Below are 14,794 nucleotides of genomic sequence, written 5' to 3' on the forward strand. Positions count from 1 at the left end.
TAGATTTAAAGATTGGAACTGTGTCAGAATCTCAGATTGGAGCTGGAAGGCTATTCCATAACTGAGGGGCTTTAAAGGAGAAATCTCTGCCTCTGGCTGTAGTCTTGTTAATTTTAGAAACTAATAGAAATCCTGCATTTTTGGGAGCGCAGAAGGCGAGATGGGTTATAGTGTGCAATGAGTTCACTCAGATATTGTGGAGCATAACCATTTAACGCCTTATCGGTCAACAGAAGAATTTTAAAATATATAAAACCGGAAGCCAATGTAACACAGAGGGAGTAGGACTAATACTATAGAATTTTCTAGCCCTAGTTAGGCTAGATACAGTTTTAAATATGAGTACTGAATTGTTTTTATGTTTTTCCATTAAAGCCAATAAGTAGGCATATGAGGATTTTGCCGTTTGGAGGGCATGCTTATATTCAATAAGGCTGCTTTTCCATGATACTCTATACACTTCTAACTTCGAATTTTGCCATTTCCCCTCCAGGATCCGCGTGGCTCGTTTGAGAGTACGCGTGTGCTCATTGTACCATGGTGCTATTCTTCTCTCAGTGGCTCTCTTATATCGTAATGGCGCAACCTTGTCTAAAGCTGTACGAAGGGAAGTCTCAACGTGCTCGGTGAAACGCTCTAGTCCTTCTGGAGCTACAGGTTATAGTTTGTTTAATTTGGTAGCGGGGCAGCGGATGAATACCGTCAGTCAAACACAACTGAGGCTGTGGTGAGAAACAGCCTCACTCTGAGGAAGAATTGCTAAACTGGATATGTCAATACCAAATGACAAGACCAAGTCTAAAGTACTACAGTTATGCGTAGGACCCACCACATTCTGAGTGATACTCATTGAATCAAGAATTGCTTGAAATTTTATGCTCAAAGAGTCTTTTAGATAGATTTTCAAAGTGGATGTTAAAATCACCAACTATAATCACCTGATAGCACTACAAGAGACAGCTGAAGATAAATTTGACACCACCTCCTCGACCTTTTGGACGGGGGTTATGAACATATCTATAGCCAAAGGGAGACGCTTTGTTTAGGGACATATAGTCGTCTGGTCGGGTCCAGGTTTCCGCCAAGCAAAGCATGCATAGATTATGGTCGGTAATCATTTCATTAACAAGTAATGCTTTAGATGACAGGAATCTATTATTTAGCAATCCTAATTTCGGATTTTAATGATTCTCAGTGGCAGCGTAATTGAATTTAACATTGATTAAATTTTGTGTACAAATTTTACAAGAACTGTTTTTTGATACTCAAGGATAAAACACTCAAGTAACTGCTCACTCACTGTCCTTAGTAAACTGTCTTTAGTAATTAATCTGTCCTCAGTCTGAGTAATCTTTCCTCAGTAATCTCTCCCCAGTCTGAGTAATCTGTTCTCAGTAATCTGTTCTCAATAATCTGTCCTCAATAATCTGTCCTCATTCTGAGTAATCTGTCCTCAGCAATCTGTCCCCTGTATGAGTAATCTGTCCTCAGTAATCTGTCCTCAGTTATCTGTTCCATGGTCCTGTACTGAACCCAGCATGCTCTTCCCAGATGTGGTAAATATGACACTGTTCTTGGTTGGTTGTTGGAGACTGCACTGTAGTTTGGGCTGTAGTTTGGCTGTAGTTTGGGCTTTAGTTTTGCTGTAGTTTGGCTATAGTTTGGGCTGTAGTTTGGACTGTGGCTTGGACTGTGGTTTGGCTGTAGTTTGGGCTGTAGTTTGGGCTGTAGTTTGGGCTGTGGTTTGGACTGTAGTTTGCACTGTAGTTTGGGCTGTAGTTTGGTTGTGGTTTGGGCTGTAGTTTGGGCTGTGGTTTGGCTGTAGTTTGGGCTGTAATTTGGCTGTAATTTGGGCTGTAGTTTGGTTGTGGTTTGGGCTGTAGTTTGGCTGTAGTTTGGCCTGTAGTTTGGACTTTTAACATGGGGGAATCACTGCCAGTTCATTTGGTGCTTTATTGGTTATTCATCAAACTAAATTGCACAGGTAGCCATATTTTATATTGTAGCATTAGGACATATCTGATGAATTGATTTAAGCAGTCTGATTAGTTTCTTATATTATGCCTAAATTCTCTATGTCTCCCTTCCTCTGTCTGTCTCTCTCCCTCTCTCTCCTTGTTCCCTCTCGCTCTCTCTCTCGCTCTCTCTCTCTGTAATTGGAGGAGAGTGGTATAGGGACTGTTCTCGTGTCTCTGGTGAGGACATTAGCATGCGTCTCCCACACAGACAGTTGACCTTCACTCCCTCAAGCCCTGGTGAGAATGCCAGCTGTAATTATCCCCCACTCTCCTGTCCCTCTGAGGCCTTGTGTTCACCTGCACGCTGCTGCGCTGGTGTAGTGTGTGTGTGTGTGTGTGTGTGTGTGTGTGTGTGTGTGTGTGTGTGTGTGTGTGTGTGTGTTTAGGTCAGTGTGTGTGTGTGTGTGTTGGTTGAACAAATGTTTAGGTATGTGTATTATTATGTCAGTATGATTTCTTCTATGGCCATTAGATTGTGAGTGCAGTGACATCATTATTAAATATTTTAGTGTCTTGATGTCACCATGTCACACTAAACACATTAATAAACATCTTAACATGGTGACTGCTAATCAATAAAAACCATCTTAATAACCAGCAGTAACTGAGTAATGACATTTAATAACACTAAAATGAGTAATGTCATTTTAGCCTTTTTGTCACACAAATTAACATGGATGGAACTTCTAATACTATTGCTAAATTCTACTAGGCATAATTTTTAAGTGAAAAAGAACAATTCAAGTTTAAAACAGACCTACTAACGTTCTACTGAACTGTTCTCCAGTTCTACATCACTGCTGTTGTACTGGTCTACTGAACTGTTCTCCAGTTCTACATCACTACTGTTGTACTGGTCTACTGAACTGTTCTCCAGTTCTACATCACTGCTGTTGTACTGGTCTACTGAACTGTTCTCCAGTTCTACATCACTACTGTTGTACTGGTCTACTGAACTGTTCTCCAGTTCCACATCACTGCTGTTGTACTGGTCTACTGAACTGTTCTCCAGTTCCACATCACTGCTGTTGTACTGGTCTACTGAACTGTTCTCCAGTTCCACATCACTGCTGTTGTACTGGTCTACTGAACTGTTCTCCAGTTCTACATCACTACTGTTGTACTGGTCTACTGAACTGTTCTCCAGTTCTACATCACTGCTGTTGTACTGGTCTACTGAACTGTTCTCCAGTTCTACATCACTACTGTTGTACTGGTCTACTGAACTGTTCTCCAGTTCTACATCACTACTGTTGTACTGGTCTACTGAACTGTTCTCCAGTTCTACATCACTGCTGTTGTACTGGTCTACTGAACTGTTCTCCAGTTCCACATCACTGCTGTTGTACTGGTCTACTGAACTGTTCTCCAGTTCTACATCACTGCTGTTGTACTGGTCTACTGAACTGTTCTCCAGTTCCACATCACTGCTGTTGTACTGGTCTACTGAACTGTTCTCCAGTTCCACATCACTGCTGTTGTACTGGTCTACTGAACTGTTCTCCAGTTCCACATCACTACTGTTGTACTGGTCTACTGAACTGTTCTCCAGTTCTACATCACTACTGTTGTACTGGTCTACTGAACTGTTCTCCAGTTCTACATCACTACTGTTGTACTGGTCTACTGAACTGTTCTCCAGTTCTACATCACTGCTGTTGTACTGGTCTACTGAACTGTTCTCCAGTTCTACATCACTACTGTTGTACTGGTCTACTGAACTGTTCTCCAGTTCTACATCACTGCTGTTGTACTGGTCTACTGAACTGTTCTCCAGTTCTACATCACTGCTGTTGTACTGGTCTACTGAACTGTTCTCCAGTTCCACATCACTGCTGTTGTACTGGTCTACTGAACTGTTCTCCAGTTCTACATCACTACTGTTGTACTGGTCTACTGAACTGTTCTCCAGTTCTACATCACTGCTGTTGTACTGGTCTACTGAACTGTTCTCCAGTTCCACATCACTGCTGTTGTACTGGTCTACTGAACTGTTCTCCAGTTCTACATCACTACTGTTGTACTGGTCTACTGAACTGTTCTCCAGTTCTACATCACTACTGTTGTACTGGTCTACTGAACTGTTCTCCAGTTCTACATCACTGCTGTTGTACTGGTCTACTGAACTGTTCTCCAGTTCTACATCACTACTGTTGTACTGGTCTACTGAACTGTTCTCCAGTTCTACATCACTGCTGTTGTACTGGTCTACTGAACTGTTCTCCAGTTCCACATCACTGCTGTTGTACTGGTCTACTGAACTGTTCTCCAGTTCTACATCACTACTGTTGTACTGGTCTACTGAACTGTTCTCCAGTTCTACATCACTGCTGTTGTACTGGTCTACTGAACTGTTCTCCAGTTCCACATCACTGCTGTTGTACTGGTCTACTGAACTGTTCTCCAATTCTACATCACTGCTGTTGTCTACTACTCTTTACTATCTACATCACTGCAGGAGTTGTTTGGGTTGCCAGGTTGACAACACTGTGTGTTAGTGTGTGTGTGTGTGTGTGTGTGTGTGTGTGTGTGTACGCGCGCATGTGTGCATGTATGCATGTATGCATTAACACAGAGTGTGTTAAAACATGCAGTTGTCATCCTGAACTGGTTTTCAAAGTATTCCTGTCTGTCTGTCTGCTTGGCTTGCTGACTTTAGCTCCTCCTCTACCTCCTCTTCCTCCTCTTCCTCCTCTTCCTCCCTCTCCTCTGCCCTCCTGTGCTGACCTAAAGGTGCACAGGGGAGAGCTTCTGACCAGCCGTGCTCTGATTGGTCTATTTGGGGCCAGGCACTGATTGGTCTATTTGGGGCCTGGCAATGATTGGTCTGTTTGGGACAAGGCACTGATTGGTCTGTTTGGGGGCAGGCACTGATTGGTCTGTTTGGAGGCAGGCACTGATTGGTCTGTTTGGGGGCAGGCACTGATTGGTCTGTTTGGGGGCAGGCACTGATTGAAATTGCACAGGCTGAGATGGCAGCAGGCCTAGGGGGGTGGTTGTGTGTGTCTTTGGGGGGGGGTTGTGTGTGATTTTGGGGGGTTGTGTGTGTGTGTTTTTGGGCGTAGGGGGTGTGTTTTTGGGGTTTGAGTGTGTTTTTTGGGGGGGCTTGTGTGTGTGTTTTTGGGGGTTGTGTGTGTGTGTTTTGGGGGGGTCGTGTGTGTTTTTGGGGGGGTCGTGTGTGTGTTTTTGGGGGGGGTCGTGTGTGTGTTTTTGGGTGGTTGTGTCTGTTTTTGTGGAAGTCGTGTGTGTGTTTTTGGGGGGTTGTGTGTGTGTGTTTTTGGGTGTAGGGGGTGTGTTTTTGGGGGACTTGGGTGTGTGTTTTTGGGGCTTGTGTGTGTGTTTTTGGGGGGCTTGTGTGTGCTTTCTTGGGGGGGTTGTGTGTGTGTTTTTGGGGGTTTGTGTGTGTTTTTGGGTGTAGGGGGTGTGTTTTTGGGGGACTTGGGTGTGTGTTTTTGGGGCTTGTGTGTGTGTTTTTGGGGGGCTTGTGTGTGCTTTCTTGGGGGGGTTGTGTGTGTGTTTTTGGGGGTTTGTGTGTGTTTTTGGGGGCAGGGGGTGTGTTTTTGGGGGACTTGGGTGTGTGTTTTTGGGGCTTGTGTGTGTATTTTTGGGGGTTGTGTGTGTGTGTTTTGGGGGGGGCTTGTGTGTGTTTTCTTAAGGGGGTTGTGTGTGTGTTTTTGGGGGTGTGTGTGTGTTTATGGGGGGGTTGTCTGCGTGTTTTGGGGGGTGTGTTTTTGTCTCTAGAAAAATTCAGAAGCTTGGACACTTGACAAGTTGAAACATGATTTCAAATGTTTATCATGTACTTATTGTCATTTAATATGACAGTTATTATACACTGAAAGTGTAATATAACCCTTCCTGGCTTCCTAACTTGGTCTCAGAGTTCTGCCCCCTGTTGGTGAGATACTGTTATGACAGGAGGAGTTAGTTTTTTTATCTTTTACATTTCTTTTAAATCTTTGCTGTGATTGTTGTGGAATCAGCAGTAAGACCCTGTCTGTCCAGGACGGTCTGTCTTTGTTCTACAAACAGTAGGACCCGGTCTGTCTTTGTACTACAAACAGCAACACTCGGCCACTGAGAGAAAAGGCTCAATGATCAACTTGAATGAAGCAGTTTAATTATCAAAACATTAATAAAATCATGATGCCCTCCCGTAAATACCAGCGAGAGCTGTACTGCGGAGTGCCAGGTTGCCAGCTCTCCCCTTTCTGATGATTTTACGTTATGAGTGCAATGTCCTCGGCTGATGGGACATTGTCAAGATGTGGTCCTAACATGTTAGTGCAGCTATATAACCGTGAAAAATACTCCATTATTGATCCATGATATAGAATGTGTGTGAGTGTGTGTGTGAGTGTGTGGGTGAATGTGTGTGTGTGTGTGTGTGTGTGTGTGTGTGTGTGTGTGTGTGTGTGTGTGTGTGTGTGTGTGTGTGTGTGTTCTATGAGCACTTGTGAGTGTATGAGAGTGTTTTGTTTGTCCATAATGGCATATAGTTGCGTGCCCAGAATGAAATAGAGTGCTGCTGGGCTTCTAAAGAAAGGACAGAGAGAGAGAGACAGAGAGAGGGAGAGAGAGAGGGAGAGGGTGAGAGGGAGAGGGAGTGATGAGAGAGAGAGTGAGGGAGAGAGAGAGGGAGGAGGGGAGAGATAGAAAAGAGGGAATCCAGAGCCAGACCCCCTGCACTTCAAAGCAGGCGGGTGACATTTAGGTCCCTCTGTGTTCAAAGCTCCTTTCTGCTTCTGTAGTTCCTCTTTGAATATAATTAATATATTTTCTTTTCCAAAGGACAAGAAGCAGGATTAGCACACAGCTTCAGCTCAGCTACGCTTATTTAATTATGCATGAGCTGTTTTTTCTTCATGAAAAAGAAACATGTAGATCTTTAAAAAATGTTCATTTATTTTTCTCAGCAATTTTATTTAAAATAAGCAACTAAGAGAGTAGTTGTGTGAGAGAGAGACATGTTGACTGAGAGAGACGTGCAGTATGTGAGAGAGACGTACAGTGTGTGTGAGAGACGTGTGTGAGAGAGATGTCCTGTGTGACAGAGAGACGTGTTGTGTGAGAAACGTGCAGTGTGTGTGAGAAGTGCAGTGTGTGAAAGACATGCAGTTTGTGAGAGACGTGCAGTATGAGAGAGAAACGTGCAGTATGAAAGAGACTTGTTGTGTGTGAGACGTGCAGTGTGTGAGAGATGTGCAGTGTGTGAGAGACGTACAGTGAGTGTTAGAGATGTGTGTGAGAGACGTGCAGTGTGAGAGAGAAACGTGCAGTGTGAAAGAGACTTGTGTGAGAGAGATGTGCTGTGTGACAGGGAGACGTGTTGAGTGTGTGAGACATGCAGTGTGAGAGAGACTCGTGCATTGTGAAAGAGATCTGTTGTGTGTGAGAGACGTGCAGTGTGTGAGAGACGTGCAGTGTGTGAGAAATGTGCAGTGTGTGTTAGAGATGTGTGTGAGAGACATGCAGTGTGTGTGAGAGACATGCAGTGTGTGAGAGAGACGTGCAGTGTGAAAGAGACCTGTTGTGTGTGAGAGACATGCAGTGTGTGTGTGAGACGTGCAGTGTGAGAGAGACACGTGCAGTGTGAAAGAGACCTGTTGTGTGTGAGAGACATGCAGTGTGTGTGTGAGACGTGCAGTGTGAGAGAGACACGTGCAGTGTGAAAGAGATCTGTTGTGTGTGAGAGATGTGCAGTGTGTGAGAGACGTGTGTGAGAGAGACGTCCAGTGTGTTAGAGATGTGTGTGAGAGATGTGCAGTTTGAGAGAGACATGCAGTGTGTGAGAGACATGCAGTGTGTTAGAGACGTGCAGTGTGTGAGAGAGACGTGCTGTTTACTGCTTAATCAACATGACAGTTGAGTTGAATTTAACAGTGATGACTGGCTGTATATTTTTACAGTGATGACAATGATTACAGGCCACAGAGTGACCACAGCTGGGGTATGGTCTGTGCAGGTGAGCAGGGGTGTGGAATGTCTGCAGTTGAGCAGGGGTGTGGTCTATCTGCAGGTGAGCAGGGGTGTGGTCTGTCTGCAGTTGAGCAGGGGTGTGGTCTGTCTGCAGGTGAGCAGGGGTGTGGTCCAAAACGGTTGGTTTGTCCATAGTTTCAGGATCTGGTCATATTAGTTAGGTCTAATTTGATTACTTTCTAAAGATATTATTTAGCCTGCTTCATAGATGTGGATTTGAATAACCTCTCAATGGGCAGGGTCCTTGGCTATATGAACAATCGTTCAGTACTGAGACGTTCCAGTACATTTCTGTTCAGGTGTGGCATGGACTGCACGTCGTCCCTATTCTGACAAACCCTATTTAGCAGACTCACAGCTTGCTAATTAGCTGATGAGCTGAATTAGTTGGTTTGAGAAGGGAAACATGGAAGTGTGCTGTGTTAGAGTGTCCCCGGGGGCTGGGGTGGGAATCACTCTGTTATCAGCGCAAAGCACTTTAATTATCACAGTTTTTTTTTCCTGACTATAAACACGAGTAGGACTCCATACGATGTACTGTTTGGAGTTGTTTTTTTCATGCAGTTTGTGGAGTTTTCTCTGTTTGTGAAGTTTGGTATTTGCACAGTCTGGTGGTGTTCTCTCTACTCGGTTTATTGGTATTTATACAGTTTAGTGATGTTTTCTCTATGCAGTTTGTGTTGGTTCCTCTAAACAGTTTGTTGGTGTTTACACAATTAGCTGGTATTCATTTTTCTGTGAATGTCAACTTCTTGGCCTGTCATGATTTTGTTGATTTAAAAAACAATAATCCAAAACACCTCTTGTCAATAATCACACAGTGCCTACATTTAAGATTAATATCCATTTGTGTTTCATTACTCATCTTCCTGACAGTTAGAGGTAAGAGGAGAATTCTCTCATGTGTAAGTGGGCTAAGGAAGGCACAAGTGTTAGGGACCAGAGTGTTAGGGACCAGGAAACCTGTCGTCATTGGTCAGGAGACCCATCATCATTGGTCAGGAGACTCAGGAGACAGATATATAATTGTGATTGAAAGTCATTGTAGTTCAAATTGGGCCTGTGAGTCCTGTGCGCTTGGGAAGAATCCAAGTTGTATGACAAATAATGTTAAGTATGCAAAAGACTAAACAAAGGTGTGTCCAGCATGCCGGAGGAGAATGTGATGGCCAGGTGTCCACATGTGATGAGGGTGTGATATTGACATGCCCACATGTGATGATATGATCGCGGTGCGATGGCAAAGTGTCCACGTGTGGGGGCCGATGTGATGATGAAGTGTCCGCACGTGATGTGGAGGTGAAGTGATCACATGTGATGGTGAAGTGATAGTGATGTGATGGTGAGGTGTGATGAGGGTGTGATATTGACATGTCCACATGTGATGGTGGTGTGATGGTGAGGTGTCCATATGTAATGGTGAAGTGATAGTGATGTGATGGTGAAGTAATAGTGATGTGATGGTGAAGTAACAGTGATGTGATGGTGAAGTAATAGTGATGTGATGGTGGCGTGTCCACATGTGATAGTGATGTGATGGTGATGTGGAAGTGAGGTGTCCACATTCGATGGTGAAGTAATAGTGATTTGATGGTGAAGTAATAGTGATGTGATGGTGAAGTAACAGTGATGTGATGGTGAAGTAATAGTGATGTGATGGTGAAGTAATAGTGATGTGATGGTGAAGTAACAGTGATGTGATGGTGAAGTAACAGTGATGTGATGGTGAAGTAATAGTGATGTGATGGTGAAGTAATAGTGATGTGATGGTGAGGTGTCTACATGTGATATAGACGTGATGGTGATGTGATGATGGTGTGGAAGTGAGGTGTCCACATTCGATGGTGAAGTAATAGTGATGTGATGGTGAAGTAACAGTGATGTGATGGTGAAGTAATAGTGATGTGATGGTGAAGTAATAGGGATGTGATGGTGAAGTAATAGGGATGTGATGGTGAAGTAACAGTGATGTGATGGTGAAGTAATAGTGATGTGATGGTGAAGTAACAGTGATGTGATGGTGAAGTAACAGTGATGTGATGGTGAAGTAATAGTGATGTGATGGTGAAGTAACAATGATGTGATGGTGAAGTAATAGTGATGTGATGGTGAAGTAATAGTGATGTGATGGTGAAGTAACAGTGATGTGATGGTGAAGTAACAGTGATGTGATGGTGAAGTAATAGTGATGTGATGGTGAAGTAACCGTGATGTGATGGTGAAGTAATAGGGATGTGATGGTGAGATGTCCACATGTGATGGTGAAGTAACAGTGATGTGATGGTGAAGTAATAGTGATGTGATGGTGAAGTAACAGTGATGTGATGGTGAAGTAATAGTGATGTGATGGTGAAGTAATAGTGATGTGATGGTGAAGTAACAGTGATGTGATGGAGAAGTAATAGTGATGTGATGGTGAAGTAACAGTGATGTGATGGTGAAGTAATAGTGATGTGATGGTGAAGTAACAGTGATGTGATGGTGAGGTGTCCACATGTGATGGTGAAGTAACAGTGATGTGATGGTGAAGTAATAGTGGTGTGATGGTGAAGTAACAGTGATGTGATGGTGAAGTAATAGTGATGTGATGGTGAGGTGTCTACATGTGATTGAGACATGATGGTGATGTGTTGATGATGTGTCCACATGTGATGGTGAAGTAACAGTGATGTGATGGTGAAGTAACAGTGATGTGATGGTGAGGTGTCTACATGTGATGGAGATGTGATGGTGATGTGTTGATGATGTGTCCACATGTAATGGCGATATGATGGTGAGGCATCCACATTTGGTGATGGTGTGATAATGAAGTGTCCACATGTGATGGTGATGTGATGTCGATGTGAAGAGAGGGAGGTGTGTGTGGTAGATGATAGGAGAGGGAGGTGTGTGTGTGGTAGATGATAGGAGAGGGAGGTGTGTGTGTGTGGTAGATGATAGGAGAGGGAGGTGTGTGTGGTAGATGATAGGAGAGGGAGGTGTGTGTGTGGTAGATGATAGGAGAGGGAGGTGTGTGGTAGATGATAGGAGAGGGAGGTGTGTGTGTGGTAGATGATAGGAGAGGGAGGTGTGTGTGTGGTAGATGATAGGAGAGGGAGGTGTGTGTGGTAGATGATAGGAGAGGGAGGTGTGTGTGTGTGGTAGATGATAGGAGAGGGAGGTGTGTGTGGTAGATGATAGGAGAGGGAGGTGTGTGTGTGGTAGATGATAGGAGAGGGAGGTGTGTGGTAGATGATAGGAGAGGGAGGTGTGTGTGTGGTAGATGATAGGAGAGGGAGGTGTGTGTGTGGTAGATGATAGGAGAGGGAGGTGTGTGTGTGTGGTAGATGATAGGAGAGGGAGGTGTGTGTGTGTGGTAGATGATAGGAGAGGGAGGTGTGTGTGGTAGATGATAGGAGAGGGAGGTGTGTGTGTGGTAGATGATAGGAGAGGGAGGTGTGTGTGTGGTAGATGATAGGAGAGGGAGGTGTGTGTGGTAGATGATAGGAGAGGGAGGTGTGTGTGTGGAGATGATAGGAGAGGGAGGTGTGTGTGGTAGATGATAGGAGAGGGAGGTGTGTGTGTGGTAGATGATAGGAGAGGGAGGTGTGTGTGGTAGATGATAGGAGAGGGAGGTGTGTGTGTGGAGATGATAGGAGAGGGAGGTGTGTGTGGTAGATGATAGGAGAGGGAGGTGTGTGTGTGTGTGGTAGATGATAGGAGAGGGAGGTGTGTGTGTGTGGTAGATGATAGGAGAGGGAGGTGTGTGTGGTAGATGATAGGAGAGGGAGGTGTGTGTGTGGTAGATGATAGGAGAGGGAGGGTGTGTGGTAGATGATAGGAGAGGGAGGTGTGTGTGGTAGATGATAGGAGAGGGAGGTGTGTGTGTGGTAGATGATAGGAGAGGGAGGTGTGTGTGTGGTAGATGATAGGAGAGGGAGGTGTGTGTGGTAGATGATAGGAGAGGGAGGTGTGTGGTAGATGATAGGAGAGGGAGGTGTGTGTGTGGTAGATGATAGGAGAGGGAGGTGTGTGTGTGTGGTAGATGATAGGAGAGGGAGGTGTGTGTGGTAGATGATAGGAGAGGGAGGTGTGTGTGGTAGATGATAGGAGAGGGAGGTGTGTGTGTGGTAGATGATAGGAGAGGGAGGTGTGTGTGTGGTAGATGATAGGAGAGGGAGGTGTGTGTGGTAGATGATAGGAGAGGGAGGTGTGTGTGGTAGATGATAGGAGAGGGAGGTGTGTGTGTGGTAGATGATAGGAGAGGGAGGTGTGTGTGGTAGATGATAGGAGAGGGAGGTGTGTGTGGTAGATGATAGGAGAGGGAGGTGTGTGTGTGGTAGATGATAGGAGAGGGAGGTGTGTGTGTGTGGTAGATGATAGGAGAGGGAGGTGTGTGTGGTAGATGATAGGAGAGGGAGGTGTGTGTGTGTGGTAGATGATAGGAGAGGGAGGTGTGTGTGTGGTAGATGATAGGAGAGGGAGGTGTGTGTGGTAGATGATAGGAGAGGGAGGTGTGTGTGGTAGATGATAGGAGAGGGAGGTGTGTGTGGGTAGATGATAGGAGAGGGAGGTGTGTGTGTGGTAGATGATAGGAGAGGGAGGTGTGTGTGTGGTAGATGATAGGAGAGGGAGGTGGTGTGTGGTAGATGATAGGAGAGGGAGGTGTGTGTGGTAGATGATAGGAGAGGGAGGTGTGTGTGTGGTAGATGATAGGAGAGGGAGGTGTGTGTGGTAGATGATAGGAGAGGGAGGTGTGTGTGTGGTAGATGATAGGAGAGGGAGGTGTGTTGTGTGGTAGATGATAGGAGAGGGGAGGTGTGTGTGGTAGATGATAGGAGAGGGAGGTGTGTGTGTGGTTGATGATAGGAGAGGGAGGTGGTGTGTGTGGTAGATGATGGAGAGGGAGGTGTGTGTGGTAGATGATAGGAGAGGGAGGTGGTGTGTGGTAGATGATAGGAGAGGGAGGTGTGTGTGGTAGATGATAGGAGAGGGGTGGTGTGTGTGGTGATGATAGGAGTGGAGGTGTGGTGTGTGGTAGATGATAGGAGAGGGAGGTGTGTGTGGTAGATGATAGGAGACGGAGGTGTGTGTGGTAGATGAGGAGAGGGAGGTGTGTGTGTGGTAGATGATAGGAGAGGGAGGTGTGTGTGTGGTAGATGATAGGAGAGGGAGGTGGGTGTGGTGTGGTAGATGATAGGAGAGGGAGGTGTGTGTGGTAGATGATAGGAGAGGGAGGTGTGTGTGGTAGATGATAGGAGAGGGAGGTGTGTGTGGTAGATGATAGGAGAGGGAGGTGTGTGTGTGTGGTAGATGATAGGAGAGGGAGGGTGTGTGTGGTAGATGATAGGAGAGGGAGGTGTGTGTGGTAGATGATAGGAGAGGGAGGTGTGTGTGGTAGATGATAGGAGAGGGAGGTGTGTGTGTGGTAGATGATAGGAGAGGGAGGTGTGTGTGTGGTAGATGATAGGAGAGGGAGGTGTGTGTGGTAGATGATAGGAGAGGGAGGTGTGTGTGTGGTAGATGATAGGAGAGGGAGGTGTGTGTGTGTGGTAGATGATAGGAGAGGGAGGTGTGTGTGGTAGATGATAGGAGAGGGAGGTGTGTGTGTGTGGTAGATGATAGGAGAGGAGGTGTGTGTGTGTGGTAGATGATAGGAGAGGGAGGTGTGTGTGGTAGATGATAGGAGAGGGAGGTGTGTGTGGTAGATGAGGAGGGAGGTGTGTGTGTGGTAGATGATAGGAGAGGGAGTGTGTGGTAGGAGGTGTGTGGTGGTAGATGATAGGAGACGGAGGTGTGTGTGTGGTAGATGATAGGAGAGGGAGGTGTGTGTGGTAGATGATAGGAGAGGGAGGTGTGTGTGGTAGATGATAGGAGAGGGAGGTGTGTGTGGTAGATGATAGGAGAGGGAGGTGTGTGTGGTAGATGATAGGAGAGGGAGGTGTGTGTGGTAGATGATAGGAGAGGGAGGTGTGTGTGGTAGATGATAGGAGAGGGAGGTGTGTGTGTGGTAGATGATAGGAGAGGGAGGTGTGTGTGTGGTAGATGATAGGAGAGGGAGGTGTGTGTGTGTGGTAGATGATAGGAGAGGGAGGTGTGTGTGTGTGGTAGATGATAGGAGAGGGAGGTGTGTGTGGTAGATGATAGGAGAGGGAGGTGTGTGTGTGGATGATAGGAGAGGGAGGTGTGTGTGTGGTAGATGATAGGAGAGGGAGGTGTGTGTGGTGGTAGATGATAGGAGAGGGAGGTGTGTGTGTGGTAGATGATAGGAGAGGGAGGTGTGTGTGTGTGGTAGATGATAGGAGAGGGAGGTGTGTGTGTGGTAGATGATAGGAGAGGGAGGTGTGTGTGGTAGATGATAGGAGAGGGAGGTGTGTGTGTGGTAGATGATAGGAGAGGGAGGTGTGTGTGTGGTAGATGATAGGAGAGGGAGGTGTGTGTGGTAGATGATAGGAGAGGGAGGTGTGTGTGTGTGGTAGATGATAGGAGACGGAGGTGTGTGTGTGGGAGAGAGGGTGTGGTAGATGATAGGAGAGGGAGGTGTGTGTGGTAGATGATAGGAGAGGGAGGTGTGTGTGGTAGATGATAGGAGAGGGAGGTGTGTGTGTGGTAGATGATAGGAGAGGGAGGTGTGTGTGGTAGATGATAGGAGAGGGAGGTGTGTGTGGTAGATGATAGGAGAGGGAGGTGTGTGTGGTAGATGATAGGAGAGGGAGGTGTGTGTGTGGTAGATGATAGGAGAGGGAGGTGTGTGTGTGGTAGATGATAGGAGAGGGAGGTGTGTGTGTGGTAGATGATAGGAGAGGGAGGTGTGTGTG

General features: G+C 45.9%; 1 protein-coding gene across 2 annotated transcripts in view; it reads left to right on the top strand.

The window, feature by feature from the left end:
* Nucleotides 1-14,794, top strand: part of ptprn2 (protein tyrosine phosphatase receptor type N2) — a 205,656-nt gene that overhangs the window by 74,897 nt on the left and 115,965 nt on the right. The window lies entirely within an intron of this gene.

Source organism: Brachyhypopomus gauderio, chromosome 14 (genome assembly GCF_052324685.1).
Source record: "Brachyhypopomus gauderio isolate BG-103 chromosome 14, BGAUD_0.2, whole genome shotgun sequence".
Taxonomy (NCBI): Eukaryota; Metazoa; Chordata; class Actinopteri; order Gymnotiformes; family Hypopomidae; genus Brachyhypopomus; species Brachyhypopomus gauderio.